The 18,566-nt window shown below is 41.9% G+C and overlaps 1 protein-coding gene across 39 annotated transcripts in view; it reads right to left on the reverse strand.

Annotated features, from left to right (window-relative positions):
• The window catches only part of LOC106608606 (receptor-type tyrosine-protein phosphatase delta), a 656,301-nt gene that overhangs the window by 567,227 nt on the left and 70,508 nt on the right, over positions 1–18,566 (reverse strand). The window lies entirely within an intron of this gene.

The raw sequence follows: 18,566 nt of genomic DNA on the forward strand, positions 1-18,566 counted from the left end.
AATCTACATTTGGTCATGCACCATTACATATGTATCACTGATTCCAACGATTCCACTACCAGCACTGGTGATAATGAGCAAGATCTCTCTCTCTCTCTCTCTCTCTCTCTCTCTCTATACAGCCTCCTAATCTCAGAGCCCTTTCTCACACACTTTTTAATGAACTACAGTAATGAACTATGCAAAATTGTGCATGTGATTTGAGTTTTGTTGAACAAGCCATTTGAGCGCCGAAGCATAATGGCTCCCGATTTTAATGGTGAGATTTACGGGCGCAATCATCGCGGAGGCCCTCGCAAAATCTTCGTTCTGTGTGACTGACATACAAGTGAGATTAAAACTCCTGTAATTAAATGGCTGCTTAGAGTTAGAGTGATTACAGCAGCTCCTGCCTAATAATTGTGTTGATTTACACCATTGCGAGGAATTAGAAGGATAATACTAAAAATCAATGTTTTTCTTTGTCAGGTGCGTCCTTGGAGTCTGTTGGCGTTGTAAGAAGACACCACCTGCCACAGTCTACAATATCTGGATAAATGCATTCCTATGTCATTATCCTTAGAATTCCTTCTCTACAAAACCACTTGAATTATGAAGGTTAAAATGAATTTTGCACATGCTCCATACAGTATGCACGTCTTGTAAATGAGTTTGGAGAGAAGGAAACCGGCCATCACACCAAGCAGTATTGCCCATTTTATGATCCTCTCAGCATCCCATCAGATAATATCAGAGACGTTTAGCTGTTGATCTCCTGAACACCAAAAAGGTATTATAGCATTGGACTTATACCTCAGCATACTGAGAGGGTGAACAGTGCAGACATGCCGAGGTAGGAAACATGCTGAAAATCATGTTATAGGGCCATTGGAAAATACAATTATGGAGCCAATGGATTTAATATATCTTTTTGCCCGTCAGATGTTCCGTTAGGGAACAGCTTGGGCATCTCTTATCTTTATCCACCTTATGGGCACACTCCCGGCAGAACCCTAACCCCTGTGCACGCGCATGTATAGTGATTCATCCCTCACCCACATGCTGCTGTGTCTTCCTTCCAAGTACTGTATGCACTTGTAATCAAAAAAGCTAGAACAATTGTTTTTAAAAAAGGCCTTTTTTTGTCTGCCTCAACTGTTTGAATTAATTTAATGAGATGACAAATAACCCAGAGGGTTGAAGTTTGTGATAACGTATTAAAATATTCAACTGGGACTAATCAATAGAGTTCTATTCAAACAATGTCACTTTTGACAGCAACCTGTCAAATAAATACACTTTTTTTTCTCTGTACTAGACCTATCAACCACCAGACCATGCCTTGAAAAGCGGGCAAAATATATATAAGCAGAAAAGGACCACGGCTGATTTAACAGGAGTCCCTTTGGTAAATCCCAACTGTCTTTGGCAGTGACCTTCCTCAGTGACCTGGAAGCAATTCAGACCCTCGGCTGTCAATTCCCCTCCATCAGGAGTGGCATTTTAAAGTCATGGTTTCGACTCATTCCCAGCCAACAACACAGGGCCTGGTTACCCTGGTCACTTTCGCTTTGTACGAGACATGTATGGGGGGCTTCAAAGGTGGACTACAAAATTGGACGACCTGCAAAGATACCAAATTAAGTCTCTCTCGATCTACTACACTCCACACAGACTGACGGTTTCCTGGAAAATTAAAGGAAACGAACAGTTCCATTTAATCAGGAATGGCGGATGTACTGAGATGTGGGTATTGCGTAACTCATAACAAAGTTCAGATTTTTACTGTTTTAACATCGAGTTTGAAGTGGCAAGGTTTTTTTTCTCTTTGTTGTCACTTGATTGGAGGCTGCCTCTCATTCTTTGGAGGGCTGACTGGTTCAACAAGGCTCTGTGTTGTGGTATTCTCTTCCCTTCATCTGGTCTTTCTCCAAGGGCCCCAAGCCCCATCTCTCACGCTTCGTTGTTCTCTCCTCTGTTTCTGTCTTTTTCTATCAAGGCTCACTCAGCTGTATCCGTCTTACTTCTTCTCCTGGCTCCCGCGGGACACGTTAATTCCCCCGCGCTCCGGCTAACTTTGATTTTGCCGATACCCCCTCCACAAACAGTGCCTGAGATACAGGCCCATGTACCTGCACTGGAGACAAATGGCTTGAAAGACTGAACGGTCTCAAGTTTCAGCTAAATTATTAAAGAGTAGTAATGATTTCACTTTGAAACCCTATTTACAATTAAATAATACGATTGGTTAAGATAAACTACAGTATATTGCCCCTGTAGGGAAAACTGTCTGGGACACCGAAAAATATATTATGGATAATGGTTGGTTGAAAACGCTAGCTGTATGTTGAGAAGGAACTAAGCATTTCCTCAGGGAACTGGCCATAGTCAAGAAACAGGATAAAGGACAGTATTCTAGTGAATTGAGTACGAAGCGCATCATCAAAGCAAGCCAAATATACCAAATATGGCTAAGCACACAATGCCCTACAACAGATACAATGAAACAAAATATTAGTATAAAATAATAGAATTGTCTGAAAATATTCTAAGCATACAATATAGCTCAGTATTTGTATTATTTATTCATACAGTCTTTTTTGCTCATCTTTATCAAGGGATCCAATAATTCCAGACCCCACTCTATGTTATCTGGGCTTGTGTTTGCTGTGTGGCTAATCACATGCACCGAGTGATACGCATTTTAACATAAGTACAATTCTCATTCAATAAATGATTATATAAATGGACAAGCCATTTGTCAGTAAGAATGATTAAGAAGTTCCCCAGCTCGAGGAAAGTGCATCATGTAAAATTAGCTTAAATATGTTTAATTATTCATATGTACATCATATGCATGCATCTACATCTACAGCAAAGTAATATGTCTATTCCTATTTTGGATGAGAAAGTCACAGTGGATTAACATGCCTCGCTGTGTTTCCGCGGTGCTTTAAGAGCAGTTACAGACTCTGTAACGTACTTGTGATGTATGCCTCAGTCGATGAGGTGTGAGAAGCACTAGTGCATAATGATTAAACACTTATGTGGGTGGGAGTGAATGATCCCCCCATATGTCACTGAGTGGAGCGCATTGGCAGTCATTGGCTGTGCAGAGGACCCGCATCCATCGAAAGGGAACGGTTAGCAGGAAACAGGACAGATTGTGTGTGGTAGAAGAGAGCGCCTCTCTGTGACTCCCCCACATGACCAAGTAGATCTGAAGCCCCCCCCGACGTGGCTGCCGAGAGCTGCCCCGATTCCCCAGACACCAGCGCTAACACCTGCTTGGCCAGTTTGTCAGGCTGACAGCCTTGTTATCATGGCGGGTCGTCCCGAATGGTGCTAGCGCTAGAGCTGCCTTTAATCAGCTCAAGTAGCAACGAGCAAGGGATGTATGGCTGTACACGAAGGTGAACATTTGATTGGATAATGAGGCTACAAAAGTCAGAATTGAGCTTTGGGTTGTTTTGAATTGAGGGAGTTACTTTGAGGCCACAAAAGGGAGAGAAGTGGAACATATCCTATCTAAATGCCATATTTGATACTACTAGGAGAAGCCAGCTATTAACATGAGTAGTCATGATCCAAAGAGTACCAGCGGGTGATTAAGTAGACTTAAGTTCATGGAGTGACGATCTGCAGGCGAAGACAAGCTTATACAATTTAATAGCCGAAAGTCAGCCGACCATTACGCTTCCACAACTTAATGCATAATGAAGCAGAAACCGAAAATACTGGACTTTGATCACTCCACTGTAAACGCCTGCTGTAAGTTCTGTACTGGGTTACATAGCATACCACTGTAAAAATGTGACTTGTGTTGAGAAATTGATGTGACTACTATCTATGGTAATTAAGTGAGCTTTGTATGAAGACGTGGGAGTAGATCTTTCCTCTGAAAGAATATACTGCAGAAGATTTGAGATGGAACGGTGATAAAATAAGAGATCTATTTGACTAATGAGATGTTTCGAGGGGGCATCCTTCAAAATGAAACGAATGGCCGTCACAGATTCCCCCTCTCTCTCCTCACTCGGAGCGATGGCACTGGATGGAACATGGGTTGGGCGCGGCGATATGACAGCCTAATTGAAGGCATATTTCAGAAGGAGGAGAACAATATCTGCTCGGGATCCATAAGTATTTAGCAGCGGCGGTGTCCCGGTCGAGGGAAGAAAATAACTAATAACTAATTATGCCAGCCTGTCTCTACATAATTAGTCGTCCGGACTCCTGACAGCGGTGGAACAGGGAGTGGCGAATCGTATAGGCAGACGGCAGGTTTTTTAGACACCACTGTCTGTTAGACGGCATTGGCAGGAATGTAATTGACAAAACAAAAACTAAGGCGACGGCGCTGTTTCGGCCTGATGCGATGGGTAAAGGGCGTATACGGAGATGCTTAAAGAGGAGGAGAAGTGTGGGGAGAGAGAAAGAGGGAGACAGATAAATTAGGCCATAGCTACAGCGGAGGAATGTGGGTAGGAAAAGAGAAGAGCCGCTAACTCCCTGGTGATCAGTACCTGCCAAGTCTCTGTGCTGAACAGCTGCTAGCGACTCGAAGGTGGTGGAGGGTGTGCATTAGCTTACGTCCCTCCTCCCTCCCCCATCCCACTTCCATAGCTTGTAATTAGATATCCACGATGCCAGTGTCAGTCTATCTTCAATGCATCTTTATGCAACCAACAGAGTCTTAATATCAAGTCGCTCTATACTGGTGTAGTTACAATGAAGTTTCAACATGGGAATAATATTTTTGTTACATAATCACTTGGAATCTAGTCATTATGGCATACAGCTGCAATGGACAAAATCCCAAAAATGTATTAGGTCTTAATTTCTTGGTCTTCCTTAAACCACACTGATGTTAAAATAATTGGACAAGTGAAAGCTAGTCCCTTAGGTAAACCCTTGTTCTAGTATAATCTTTGTTTTTCCAGATCAATGCAGATGAATGGGAAAGTGACAAGGAGATGGAGTCAGTAGGTGATTACTGTAGGATTAGGGCACATCTTTGTTTTTGTTTAGCTTTCAAGAACTGACAACTTCCTTTGTCACAGCTGAGCGCTGTTTGCGCAAGTCATCAGTATCCTGTCCAATATGTTGAACATGTTCAGAGAGCGGTGTCTCTCCTCCGGTATCAAACATTTGCAATGTTTTCCTTCGTTTTTTGGTGTTTTCTTTTACACAAGGTGCCGTCCGCCATTCATACCGTCCGCTTGTTCTATGAATTAAATCTGCAGTGTGTTATATAACAGTCCACCATGAACAGCCAGCGCTCCCTTACTTTTACACGTCCCGCATTCGCAATGACGGGCAGCGTTAGGCTTAGCGTTGAGTGTTTTCTTATTCATAAACTCATACGGGTTTCAATTAGGGCGTGTGCACTCGCCTTCCCAGCGGTGGAGCGCTGAGATGAGATGCTCGACTACACAAGAGGACCTCAAAGGTTGCGTCTCCTGCTGAAGCTTTTCTGGAGAGGCGCGAGGGGCAGCCAAACAGACCTTTGAACAGAACATGTTTATTTATAGTTATGATAATGTTCTAATGGCAACGTGAGTGTAGCGTTTCTGTTTATGCGTGGAGAATTGACAATAAAGCACACGGACATAGTGCGTTCTCTAGAAAGTCTGATTCTAGATCATTCCGCCATGTTTACTGGTGTGTACCTAAGAACAACGTTCCACAAATCACTCACTAAATACAAAACATCTTGAAAATGAGAAAATGCATATATGACTTAACTGAGTTATCGTACAAACCTCAATAAAGGGTCATCCATAAACAACCTGTAAACAATACAGTCCCATTCTGGCACTGGCTTATAGCCAGTCAGTTCATTTGTAAATACAGGTAACTGCCAAAATAAAGGAAACACCAACATAAAGTGTCTTAATAGGGCATTGGGCCAACACGAGCAGCTTCAATGTGGCTTGGTATAGATTCTAAAGTGTCTGGAACTCTAATTTCTTCCATGAGAAATTCCATAATTTGGTGTTTTGTTGATGTTGGTGGAAAACGCTGTCTCAGGCATCATTCCAGAATCTCCTATAAGTGTTCATTTGGGTTGAGATCTGGTGACACACACACACACACACACACACACACACACACACACACACACACACACACACACACACACACACACACACACACACACACACACAAACCCTTTAACCCCCTACACACCTTTGAGACCCCTCTTTCAAAGTCACTGAGATATCTCCTTCTAGCCATGGTAGCCAAAATAATGGGCAACTGGGCATTTTTATACATGACCCTAAGAATGATGGGATGTTAATTGCTTAATTAACTCAGGAACCACACCTGTGTGGAAGCACCTGCTTTTAATTCACTTTGTATCCCTCATTTACTCAAGTGTGTCCTTTATTTTGTCAGTTACATGTACATGCACCATTTATTTGAATTTACTAGCAACAGTTGTTGTTTTCCCTTGCTTTGAAGAAAATGTTTGTTTGCCACATATCACAAAAGCAGTGTTTTATGTGATACATGCAATAAAAAGTAGGGCCAGGTTTGATATAATTCCGGTTTATAAGTCTCTGGGAGTCTTGCCTCTTTTTGAAGCTCGTAACAACAAAGGGGAACTTTGTGGATTTGCTCAGCCAACCCTGTGAAATGCACTTGGTATTTCACCAATTGACCGATGTAATCGCTGATGTATGGTCTAAACTATCACTTCAACTTCTCTATGGGATCTAAAGTAACCGGCACTACATACTAATAAAATGCATGCAGATGATGATTGCATAGTGTCCAATCTTCAGCAAATTAAGACAATGTACTCAAGTAATCACCAATGCAATTAATAAACAAAATCGTAGGCCTGATGCCGTTCATTATGACAATCAATTATCAGGTATCCAATTTTGCATTGACTTTTCTCATTTCCAATTAGATATTGCCATTTGTTGATGTTCATCTGTTGTCCACCCTAATTTTCACCACAGCCAATAGGACGCGCTCATTTATACCACACAATAACTGTGTCAGGATGCAACGGCAACCAATTAGAGTCAATAACAGAGGAAGCAGAGAGGCTGGTGCGACTACAACCCAGATGTTTACATCAAGGGGGGGAAGGAAAGTGGAGGAAAAATGTGAAGGAAAAAAAAAACACGCCTCTCTGCTTTGCTCTTGTGCTCTTGCTGAAAACTGACGCATTAGCCCCGAGTTGACACCATCGTCAGCACCCGCTCCTTTGTTGCAGATCTGCGGGGAACTTCAAGCGAGGCCCGTATTAAGTAGGATCAGGTCATCACTCATGATGTGATTGCAGCAGAGTTCTGATCTGAATAGAGAAATTCTCCCCCTCTAGAGCAGACGGAGAGAGAGAGCAGGGAACAATGAGGAGTGGCAGTGACGTCAAAGACGTTGACTGCGAAGAAAAAAAAACTTGCAGGCGGATTGACAGGGACGGTTGAAATCGTCGATCTTCTGTATACCGTAGCTAGATATGCATCAGCCAGGTAGACAAAAGGGGGGAATTAGACTGCTTCGACATGTAGAAAGTACGATGCTCGTGTGAGATGCAGATCAGGAAGAGTAGGTTAGAAGGACGTCTAGCAGGGTGAGTCAGTCATTACGCTGCAAGAGTAGAAACTTGCGAGTGCAGTTGAGAATAGATTGTTGCACATATCCTTTGAGAGCTCTCACGAGAGCGACGAGAACATGGGGACTTGGGAGTATTCTGCTCCTCTTTTTTAGGCTAACGGCTTGGTCCATATGTTGGCAGGGAAAGTTGGTTGTCCACACTTTGTTTACCACAAAATTGCTTATTTACATCTTAAAAATTGCTCAAAAACAGTTTACATTTGGCATGCCTTGTAATTGAAAAAAGTACAGAGAGCGTATAGCCAAGTGTGAGATGCACATTTTAAACTCTATTCGACTTGGTTTTCCTTCAGAAGCCCCAGGAAGCCAGAAAATCAGAAGGGAAATGATGGCTAAGCTCTACAATTCACGATCACTTTGAAGTGAAGTGGATGGTTAACTTCATCTGAATGTATATGCAACTATAAAAGAGCATAATTTAGGAGAGTGAAAGCGTAAACTCAACTTTTCAGTATGGCAGACAACATAATATCAGGTAAACTAAGCTATAGATCTGTGTTTGAGAGATAGGCTTTGGTTGTCTTCTGCAGTTGACTTCAGGCCTATCAGAGACTTTGACTTTCGTTTTTGACTAGAAAACCATAATCTTACAAACGATTCTCTACCATTGCAATGGATTATTTAGGAAATGTTGTGAGTCAAGCTTCTTAAAATCACTTGGTAGATTTGCCCTGTCATGCTCTGTTCTTCCTTAAGTAAATAACAAATAATTTCCATGTCTGAAAACTTGATTCCGCACACACATTAATGCAGAAATATCACAGAGACTGACAAGTCTTTGAGGGCAAGGTCCGCTTTATCTGGCAGCTGTGAGTTTTTCTTGGCAAAAGTCACTAACTGCAAAGCAGGATGAGTAGTCTAACTGCAAAGCACGATGAGCAGCCTAACTGCAAAGCAGGATGAGTAGTCTAACTGCAAAGCAGGATGAGTAGTCTAACTACAAAGCAGGATAAGCAGCCTAACTGCAAAGCAGGATGAGTAGTCTAACTACAAAGCAGGATTAGCAGCCTAACTGCAAAGCAGGATGAGTAGTCTAACTACAAAGCAGGATGAGTAGTCTAACTACAAAGCAGGATGAGCAGCCTAACTACAAAGCAGGATGAGCAGCCTAACTACAAAGCAGGATGGCCAGCCTAACTGCAAAGCAGGATGAGTAGTCTAACTACAAAGCAGGATGGGCAGCCTAACTGCAAAGCAGGATGAGTAGTCTAACTACAAAGCAGGATGAGCAGCCTAACTGCAAAGCAGGATGAGTAGTCTAACTACAAAGCAGGATGAGTAGTCTAACTACAAAGCAGGATAGCCAGCCTAACTGCAAAGCAGGATGAGTAGTCTAACTACAAAGCAGGATGAGTAGTCTAACTACAAAGCAGGATGAGTAGTCTAACTACAAAGCAGGATGAGCAGCCTAACTACAAAGCAGGATGAGCAGCCTAACTGCAAAGCAGGATGGGCAGCCTAACTGCAAAGCAGGATGAATAGTCTAACTACAAAGCAGGATGGCCAGCCTAACTGGAAAGCAGGATAAGCAGCCTAACTGCAAAGCAGGATGAGTAGTCTAACTACAAAGCAGGATGAGCAGCCTAACTGCAAAGCAGGATGAGCAGCCTAACTGCAAAGCAGGATGTATAGTCTAACTACAAAGCAGGATGGCCAGCCTAACTGCAAAGCAGGATGAGTAGTCTAACTACAAAGCAGGATGGACCAGCCTAACTGCAAAGCAGGATGGCCAGCCTAACTGCAAAGCAGGATGAGCAGCCTAACTGCAAAGCAGGATGAGTAGTCTAACTACAAAGCAGGATAAGCAGCCTATTTCAGCTCAATATAAGTGAGTAGATGTAGTCAGTGATATCTTCAATATGGATTGTAGGCCAACCTGCATTGTCTTTACATAAACTGGTGAGTTAATTTTCCACATTCAATGAGATTAGCCCTAACCACATACAACAGTTTTCCCACTTCTTTTTAAGTGTCCAATTGGTCTCAGATCGAAGCTCGGTTGCTCAGTTGTTTTTCCCAGCCTGTCTCGACGTGTCCTTTTATTTTTTACTTATAGCTAGAATCGTTAAAAAAACGGGCACCCCACCTCTGTTTTGGTAAAACACTGAGGGACGGTCCTGGAGAAATGTAACCACTCTCAAATTCATAGACAAAGCTATGGATGCAAGGACTGACCATCCAGGAGATCAACATTAGAGTTTTAACCATGTGTTGATGCTATACAGTGTTTGCTAACGTTTACATTGTTTATAAACATTCAATGTTCACTATTCCAATGTGACAATGCCCACAGCTACAGTAAAGCCACATATGTTTAAAAGACAAAGTTGATGGCCAGGTCAACAGTGAAGAGCCACTTGACTGAACAACTAGCAGGCTGACGTTTATAGTCATGAGTCTTGTCCTGGAGGCAGAAATGAGTGATTTCCCCTTAGATAGACCAGCTGCAAATTCAAAATGGTCTATATTGTAAAAATTCATGAAAACAGAAATGTGCTCTTTGGTCTTAATTTAAAGTTAGGCATTAGGTTTAGCGTTATAACCTGACTACACAGCTCACGTCACGTGTGCGAGCATTGCAAATACATTTAGGAATCTATGTTATTGAAATATTGCACCCACACTGCTCACGCGCGTCATCAAGCGTCTGCGTTGCCAAGGGCTAAAATAGAAGTCATTCCTATATCTGACGCAGATCGCGCTGCAAGTCCTGCCCCTCCCATCTCCTCATTGGTTTATAGAAGCAGGTACCCCCGTGCCATCTCCTCATGGGTTATACCCATGTGGGTGATTGAAATACGAACTTTGTTGCCGGTCGGCGTGGTAATACTATGAAAGTTTAGATGCCAATCACCATATAAGTTTAAAGATGAAAAAGCCTGGAAGGAGGAGAGATGACTAGAAACGATTCGGTTGACCGTTTTATGTGTGGATTAATTGTCGGAGTAGAGGACCTTGTGCATTTCAGGTAAAATAACAACTCAATGTTTATAACCCAGGACAAATTAGTACAAATTAGCTAGCATGTGCAAGCTAGCTAGCTAAATTGCCATACATGTTTAATGCTTTTCGACCTGTCCCCAAATTAATGTAATTGGTTCAGAGTTTGTTTTGATATTTTAACCTGCGTGTCGTGATCGCGTTTGGTGTGGGGGGACAAAATAAATGTATGCACGATGGCGGGCGTGCACAGCCGGTTTGGGTTCCGTGTTAGGGTTAAGGTAAGGGTTAGGCTTAAAATCAGATTTCATGACTTGGCTGTGCCAGCTAGTGATCACTCTGCAGAGCTGCCTCCAGAGCAAAATTAATGATAAAAAACGCGAACCTTCGAACAACTAGCCCCCGAAGATGAAGAAAGGCAAATGGTGTCAGTACTACAAGGCTATGTACTATAGCCACTCTGGTTAAACACAGGGGTTACACCCAAGGCCACATTGCTTTTATACGTGGACTTGTTCACTTTTATACATTGACTCACTGATTTCTAAAGGAATCTGTTGAAAGGAATCTGTTCACATGTTCATTCACACAAATGTGCATGAAATCACTTGAGGTACTTCAATATACAGTAGCTATTAAAAGTTCATCCAACATTCTGTTTAGATGATCAACACGCCATGACTTTGACTTTATCCATGTTCTGTTGCTTTACAACATGATAGGAAGTGAGAGAGAGAGCGAGAGCGAGAGAGAGAACCTTATAGTCTGGGCCTGAGGACTATTTTGCATAATTGGAGATTGTAGCTCTGGTGCTTGTTATTCATTGACGTAATGAAGCCGAGAAGCAGATGGTGAAATGTACTGAACTGACTGTTCTGATTTCTAACACAAGGGCAGCAAAACCTAGCTCATCGTTGGGAACTGAACAACAGAACAAGCCACTTAATGTCACGAGTTCCTCTCAAGTAATGCTCATCTGCTTGCATTTCTAATTGAAATCTACACATAAACAGGTACTGCATGTCTACAAAGCGAGAATCCTTAATTGGCGCATACATTTTTGGACTTAGTTTATTGAGCAATATAACTTATAAATGCCTCATGAGCTTATTTCAACTGTCGTACCCCATCAGAACCCACAATATAAACTAGTTTAACTCCAATGTTTATAAACAATGTAAACGTTAGCTAACACTGTATAGCATCAACACATGGTTTAAACTATAATGTTGATCTCCTGGATGGTCAGTCCTTGCATCCATAGCTTTGACTATGAATTTGAAATTGTTTACATTTCTCCAGGGCCATCCCTCAGTGTTTTGCCAAAACAGAGACGGGGTGATCGTTTTTTTACGGATTCTAGCTGTAAGTAAAAAATAAAACGGACACGTCGAGACAGGCTGGGAAAAACAACTGAGCATCCGAGCTTCGCTCAGAGACAAATTGGAGACTTAAAAAGAAGCGGAAAACTGTTGTATGAGGTTTATGGCCCAACTGGCTCTAAATAAGGTGCAAGCAGCCAAAGAGCGAAGCACCTGACTGGAATGAGATGGAGCTGACTGACACATCCATCACCCTTCGCTATCCATCTGAGAGAGACGGGAGGAGAGCTCCCTCTTCTCTATACTCTCCCTTTCATGAAGAAGAGAGCACTGCTTATTAGTAAGGGAGAGAGAGAAGAGGAGAGCGAGAAAGAGAGGGAATGTGGGGGGGGGGGGTCATATCGGCTCACTCTCTGATTGATGAGGAACACCATGCCTCTCCTGAAATCGTATAAATAAGGTCTCGGTGAGGTCGATAAATTTATGAAGTCAAATGTTCTGCGGGAATATCAATAACATTTTGATCAACTGTTGTGTGTTGTGTTTTGATTATATGCTAAAGGTATATAGGCTGTGAGTAGTAATCGTGAAGATTAATTGTGATTACATATTGAATATTGAACATACTATACGTGTACAGTGTGGCTCAGTTGGTAGAGCATGGCGCTTGCAATACCAGGGTTGTGGGTTCGATTCCCGCGGGGACAGAAAAGTATGAAAAGTACTAAAAGTATGAAAACGTATGCTCTCGCTACTGTAAATTGCTCGGGATAAGAGCGTCTGCTAAATTACTCAACTGTAAATGTATATACTAATATGGTCTGAAGACATTGGTATATTGAGTCCACTGCTACATAACATAGTTACCTACAGTACAAAAGTTCTACTTAACTTATAATAAGTGGGATGCACAAAATGGTAGAATTATGCCAAGTCCACATTTCAAATGGTTGGCAGCATAATGGTATGATATTTATGGAGAAAGGTCTGCTACTCCCTTGTGTATGAATGAATGGAGCGCATTCAAAAATCACAGGATAAGCTGGCCAGTAAATGTCAGGTTACACAATAACCATTACTTTATGGCACAGTCACTCTCATAATGTCACTTAGCTGAACGAAGGCTGATGTGAGTTGGAGTATTCAATTGCACCCAATAACAAATAACATAATAACAACCTATCAAATTAACCATCTGTATGAAACGGAAATATACATGCACGCGTCTCCAGTTTATGAAGCGAACTCATCACACACACACACACACGTCACTTAAAAAATATTGCTTTGTCATCGACATCTTACGCGGTTATTCAAAAGCTGCGCACACTAGCACACAACCCCGCTGCCCCCACAAGCAGGGTGGCCCAGTCAAGTTCTTCCACACAGATCTCGACAAAACATTTCTGTATGGATCTCGCTTTGTGCACGGGGGCATTGTAATGCTTTAGGGAAAGGGCCTTCCCCAAACTGTTGCCACAAAGTTGGAAGCATAGAATCGTCTAGAATGTCATTGTAGTGTAAAGATTTCTATTTATTGGAACTAAGGGGCCTAGTCCGAACCATGAAAAACAACCCCAGACCATTATTTCTCATCCACCAAATTTTACAGTTGGAACAATGCATTGGGGCCGATAGCGTTCTCCTGGCATCCGCCAAACCCAGATTCGTCCATCGGACTGACAGATGGTGAAGCGTGATTCATCACTCAAGAGAACTCGTTTCCACTGCTCCAGAGTCCAATGGCGACAAGCTTTACACCACTCTTGGCAATGCGCATGGTGATCTTAGGCTTGTGTACGGCTGCTCAGCCATGGAAACCCATTTCATGAAGCTCCCGATGAACAGTGCTTCTAGAGGCAGTTTGGATCTCGGTAGTGAGTGTTGCAACTGAGGACAGACGATTCTTATGCTATGCGCTTCAGCACTCGGCAGTCCTATTCTGTGAGCTTGTGTGGCCTACCACTTCGTGGCTGAGCCGTTGTTGCTCCTAGACATTTCCACTTCACAATAACAGCACATACAGTTGACCGGGGCAGCTCTAGCAGGGCATACATTTTACGCACTGACTTGTTGGAAAGGTGGCATCCTATGACGGTAAAATGTTTGAAATCACTGAGCTCTTCAGTACTGGCCATTATACAGCCAATTTTGGTCTATGGAGATTGCATGGCTGTGTGCTCAATTTTATACACCTGTCCATAACGGGTGTGGCTGAAATAGCCAAATACACTAATTTGAAGGGGTGTCCACATACTTGTAACATATAGTGTAACATAAGACCCTCTGTTCCAAACACAGGAAAATATGCCACACTGTGCGCATTCTAAAGTAGGAAACTCATCAAAGACCTTTTCCAAATACAGGCGGCGCTCTCGTGAGACAACTGCAACCGGAAGCGATCAAACACGTCAACAGTGTAAATGTTTAAAAGCACATGCACGTTTTGAGTATAAACTGGAAATGTCATGGCAGAAGCTTGTCCTAAGATGTAGGGTTTTATGAACAGATCAATCAATAGGCCTGACCTATTACCTGCACGGCAGCTTGTCACGACCACTGTTTCACATTTATGCCCTCTCCACATGACAGCTCTGTTGATTGCTTGCTTTGCCTCGGGAATGTTTCTGTCTTCTGATGGATAGACATGAGGACGAGACAAACCAGTAACTAGCGCAGGTTGTCAGGTTTTGGTGTGGGAGTGGTGCTCAAACTGAGGGGATATAAAGCTTAGACATCAAGGTTCTGTTTGAGAGCCACCTACCTATACAAGGTGTACCATGCACGAGACTAAAGAACACACAAAACACTAATAGAATGACTAAATGTCTGATACAAGTCCCTACCTGAGGAGAGTATGGCAAGAGAAAACACAACATTAATCATATGAAGGAAGACGATTTAAATGTTTAGAGTGGCTCTCAGATTACACGGCTCCAACCATGCATTCTCGCAGCACGTTGTCTTCTCTCGCCTCAGCTAGATTAATACCCAGCTATCCCCTCTCCAGAAAAACTGAGGCCCGTTACGTGCAGTCGAGCTCTGCAATCTAACTGTGTTATTCCTCAGACAGCATTTCCCATGGATCAGCATTTTGTTTAGCAGAAATTGGACTGTGGGAAGTGGTTCAAAATGCTACATGGAAGCATAGTGCACCATCTGCACATTAGCATACTCACAGTGTTCAGGCCTTTCTATGGGCCCTGCTTAGGGAGCCACAATTGTCTTACTGTAGGGGTAAATTGACAACTTTTAGGGGGGATAAAACGCTGTGTATTGCAATCCTAGACCGAGACTGGCTCGCACTAATTGCGTGTCCTGCTATTGGATTCAGTTTAGTAGCAATTGGCTTTTTGATGGCTTTGATGCTTAACAATTCAGAAAATGAGGGACTCAGCTAAACAGAAGGCAAGGTTGCACACTGGCTTGCTTGAACCTTGGTCACAGGGAAGCTGACAGAGGCTTGTGCGTTGTGTAGACCAAGAGGAAACAAAAACGATTCAAAAAGTGATGACGACAACGCCGAAAATAAAAAGACAGTCACCATCATCATCACCCCCACCACTACCACCATCAACATCATAAACAATCATTTTCAATTTCACTCTAAAATTACTTGGAGGAAGTGGCATTCCGATGAGGGGAAAATAAACAGCATGACTACCCCTCATAAACAAGCTCAAAAGCCAGCTCTTCAAAGGCTCTTTCAAGTGAAAGGGCCAGACAAAGTAAATTAGTGCCTGACTGTGAATGAAGGGAAGATGGCGATAAAACACAATTTACACACAGGAGTTTTTTTCTTCTAATGTTCATGTCAAGTTGCCAAGTCTTCGTTCTTTAGATCTCTCCATGGCAAAAAAAAAAACGCTGGGTCTCAATGGCGTCATTTGTATTCATTCTCATAACCGTGAAGGTGTATGCTTCCGCACAGAGACGTCTTACAACATGTCACTACAAAATTGTGGAATATGGGAATATATTTAATTAGGTACTTTATTGAAGACAAGGTTAACATTGCTTGTGTATTGGGTTGCAGTTACATCACAGCAAACAGAGAAGGTAGAGAGAGCTGTGTTTACGTCGCCACAGATAATGGTGGCTCTTTTCTCAGCACATTTGTCGTTCTCCACTTTCACTGAGAAAGAGTCACGACCAAACAAATAAAGCCCTAATTTAGCCGAATGATGCAACCGTGTTTGTCGACCAGATCAGCTAAATCAGGTCGAAGGAATTAGTTTGCCGATCCTTCTAAGATCCATCTATCATAATTCTTATTGTTTTTATGTAATCCTACCTGAGAAAACAACAGGTACGACAAAGTGACCTTATATCCATGTAAATAAAACATGGAATTCTGAGAAATGGTTTCTGTCACACAGTTCATTAATATTTAGAGTCCATTTTTTTTCAAGGAGATTTCAAGTGCCATTCTTGAGATGTGCAAAGTGGTCTTTGGCTTCAAAATAGTTCAAACAACTACTCCAAAACATTTTAATCAGGCCCATAATTGACGGGGAGGACGGCGACTGTGGAATTAATGAATCCAAAAAGGGCCCTTTGATGTTTGAAGGGACTGTGGCATTTAGTTTAGTGCTTGAGTGAGTCTGAACCAGATAGCTTCTCAAAAATAGCTGACATTGGCATTGGCCGGCTACCATCCATTCATCCATCACTTTCGATATCACAGTCCAGACAGGTAGATTAATACTCCAGATAAGGGAATCCAGAGGGATCCAAATTGAACAAATAATAATTGGTTGCATCTGCCTCCGGCCAGTTGATGGCCCTTTACCAAAAAATGTAATACATGACTAGAGACAATTACAAGATTACAATATCAGTAGCAGAGGTCGACCGATTATGATTTTTCAACACCGATACCGTTACCGATTATTGGAGGGCCAAAAAAGCGGGAACCGATTAATCGGCCGCTTTTTATAATTATATTTGTAATGATGACAATTACAATACTGAATGAACACTTTCATTTTAACTTAATATAATACATAAATAAAATCAATTTAGTCTCAAATAAATAATGAAACATGTTTGATTTGGTTTAAATGATGCAAAAACAGTGTTGGAGAAGAAAGTAAAAGTGCAAAATGTGCCATGTAAAAAAGCTAACGTTTAAGTTCCTTGCTCAGAACATGAGAACATATGAAAGCTGGTGGTTCCTTTTAACATGAGTCTTCAATATTCCCATTTAAGAAGTTTTAGGTTGTAGTTATTATAGGACTATTTCTCTCTATACCATTTGTATTTCATATACCTTTGACTATTGGATGTTCTTATAAGCACTATAGTATTGCCAACCTAATCTCGGGAGACGATAGGCTTGAAGTCATAAACAGCCCAATGCTTGAAGCACAGCGAAGAGCTGCTGGCAAACGCAGGAAAGTGCTGTTTGAATGAATGCTTATGAGCCTGCTGCTACCTACCACCGCTCAGTCAGACTGCTCTATCAAATATCAAATCATTGACTTAATTATAATATAGTAAACACACAGAAATAAGAGCCTTAGGTCATTAATATGGTCAAATCCGGAAACTATCATTTCAACAAAACAAAATGATAATTCTTTCAGTGAAATACAGAACATTTCCGTATTTTATCGAATGGGCGGCAGCCCTAAGTCTAAATAGTGCTGTTACATTGCACAACCTTCAATGTTATGTCATAATTATGTAAAATTCAGGCAAATTAATTGCGGTCTTTGTTAGGATGAAATGGTCTTCACACAGTTTGCAACGAGCCAAGCGGTCCAAACTGCTGCATATACCCTGACTCTGCTAGCACAGAACGCAAGATAAGTGACACAATTTCCCTATTTAAAATAAATTCATGTTAGCAGGCAATATTAACTAAATATGCAGGTTTAAAAATTGTTCTTGTGTATTGATTTTAAGAAAGGCATCAATGTTTATGGTTAGGTACACATTGGTGCAACGACAGTGCTTTTTTCGCGAATGCGCTTGTTAAATCATCACCCGTTAGGTGAAGTAGGCAGTGATTCAATGATAAATTAACAGGCACCGTATTGATTATATGCAACGCAGGACACGCTAGATAAAGTAGTAAAATCATCAACCATCTGTAGTTAACTAGTGATTATGTTAAGAGTGATTGTTTTTTATAAGATAAGTTTAATGCTAGCTAGCAACTTACCACCTGCACTCGCGTAAAAGGTGGTAAGCCTGCCATGCAGTCTCCTCGTGGAGTGCAATGTAATTGGTCATAATCGGCATCCATAAATGCCGATTACCGATTGTTATGAAAACTTGAAATTGGCCGTAATTAATCGGCCATGCCGATTAATCGGTCGACCTCTAATCAGTAGCATGTATAAGTGCCAATGCATGCACAGTTGTGAATAATAAAGAAACGGTAGAGAGACAGATGCAATTGTCATTGTCTTCTGTACTAATTGGAGACTACGTTAACCTAAACCGCATCTAACTACAACTGGGAACATACGCTATATGCTAGGACTATGTTATATAATTATGCTATACTACAAGCCAATTGTCTTGAAAGTTCCTGCATTGACTCCACAAGTGAAGCCTGAAAGCTGATGTTAAGAGAGCCACCGCTTTGATTTGTCATCATAGAGTCATGCTCGGGTACAGTCCTAGGGTGCTGAACCAGTGTGTCAGTGTAATGGCTCTGAATGGAAAGGGGACTCT

Source organism: Salmo salar, chromosome ssa07 (assembly GCF_905237065.1).
Source record: "Salmo salar chromosome ssa07, Ssal_v3.1, whole genome shotgun sequence".
Classification (NCBI taxonomy): Eukaryota; Metazoa; Chordata; class Actinopteri; order Salmoniformes; family Salmonidae; genus Salmo; species Salmo salar.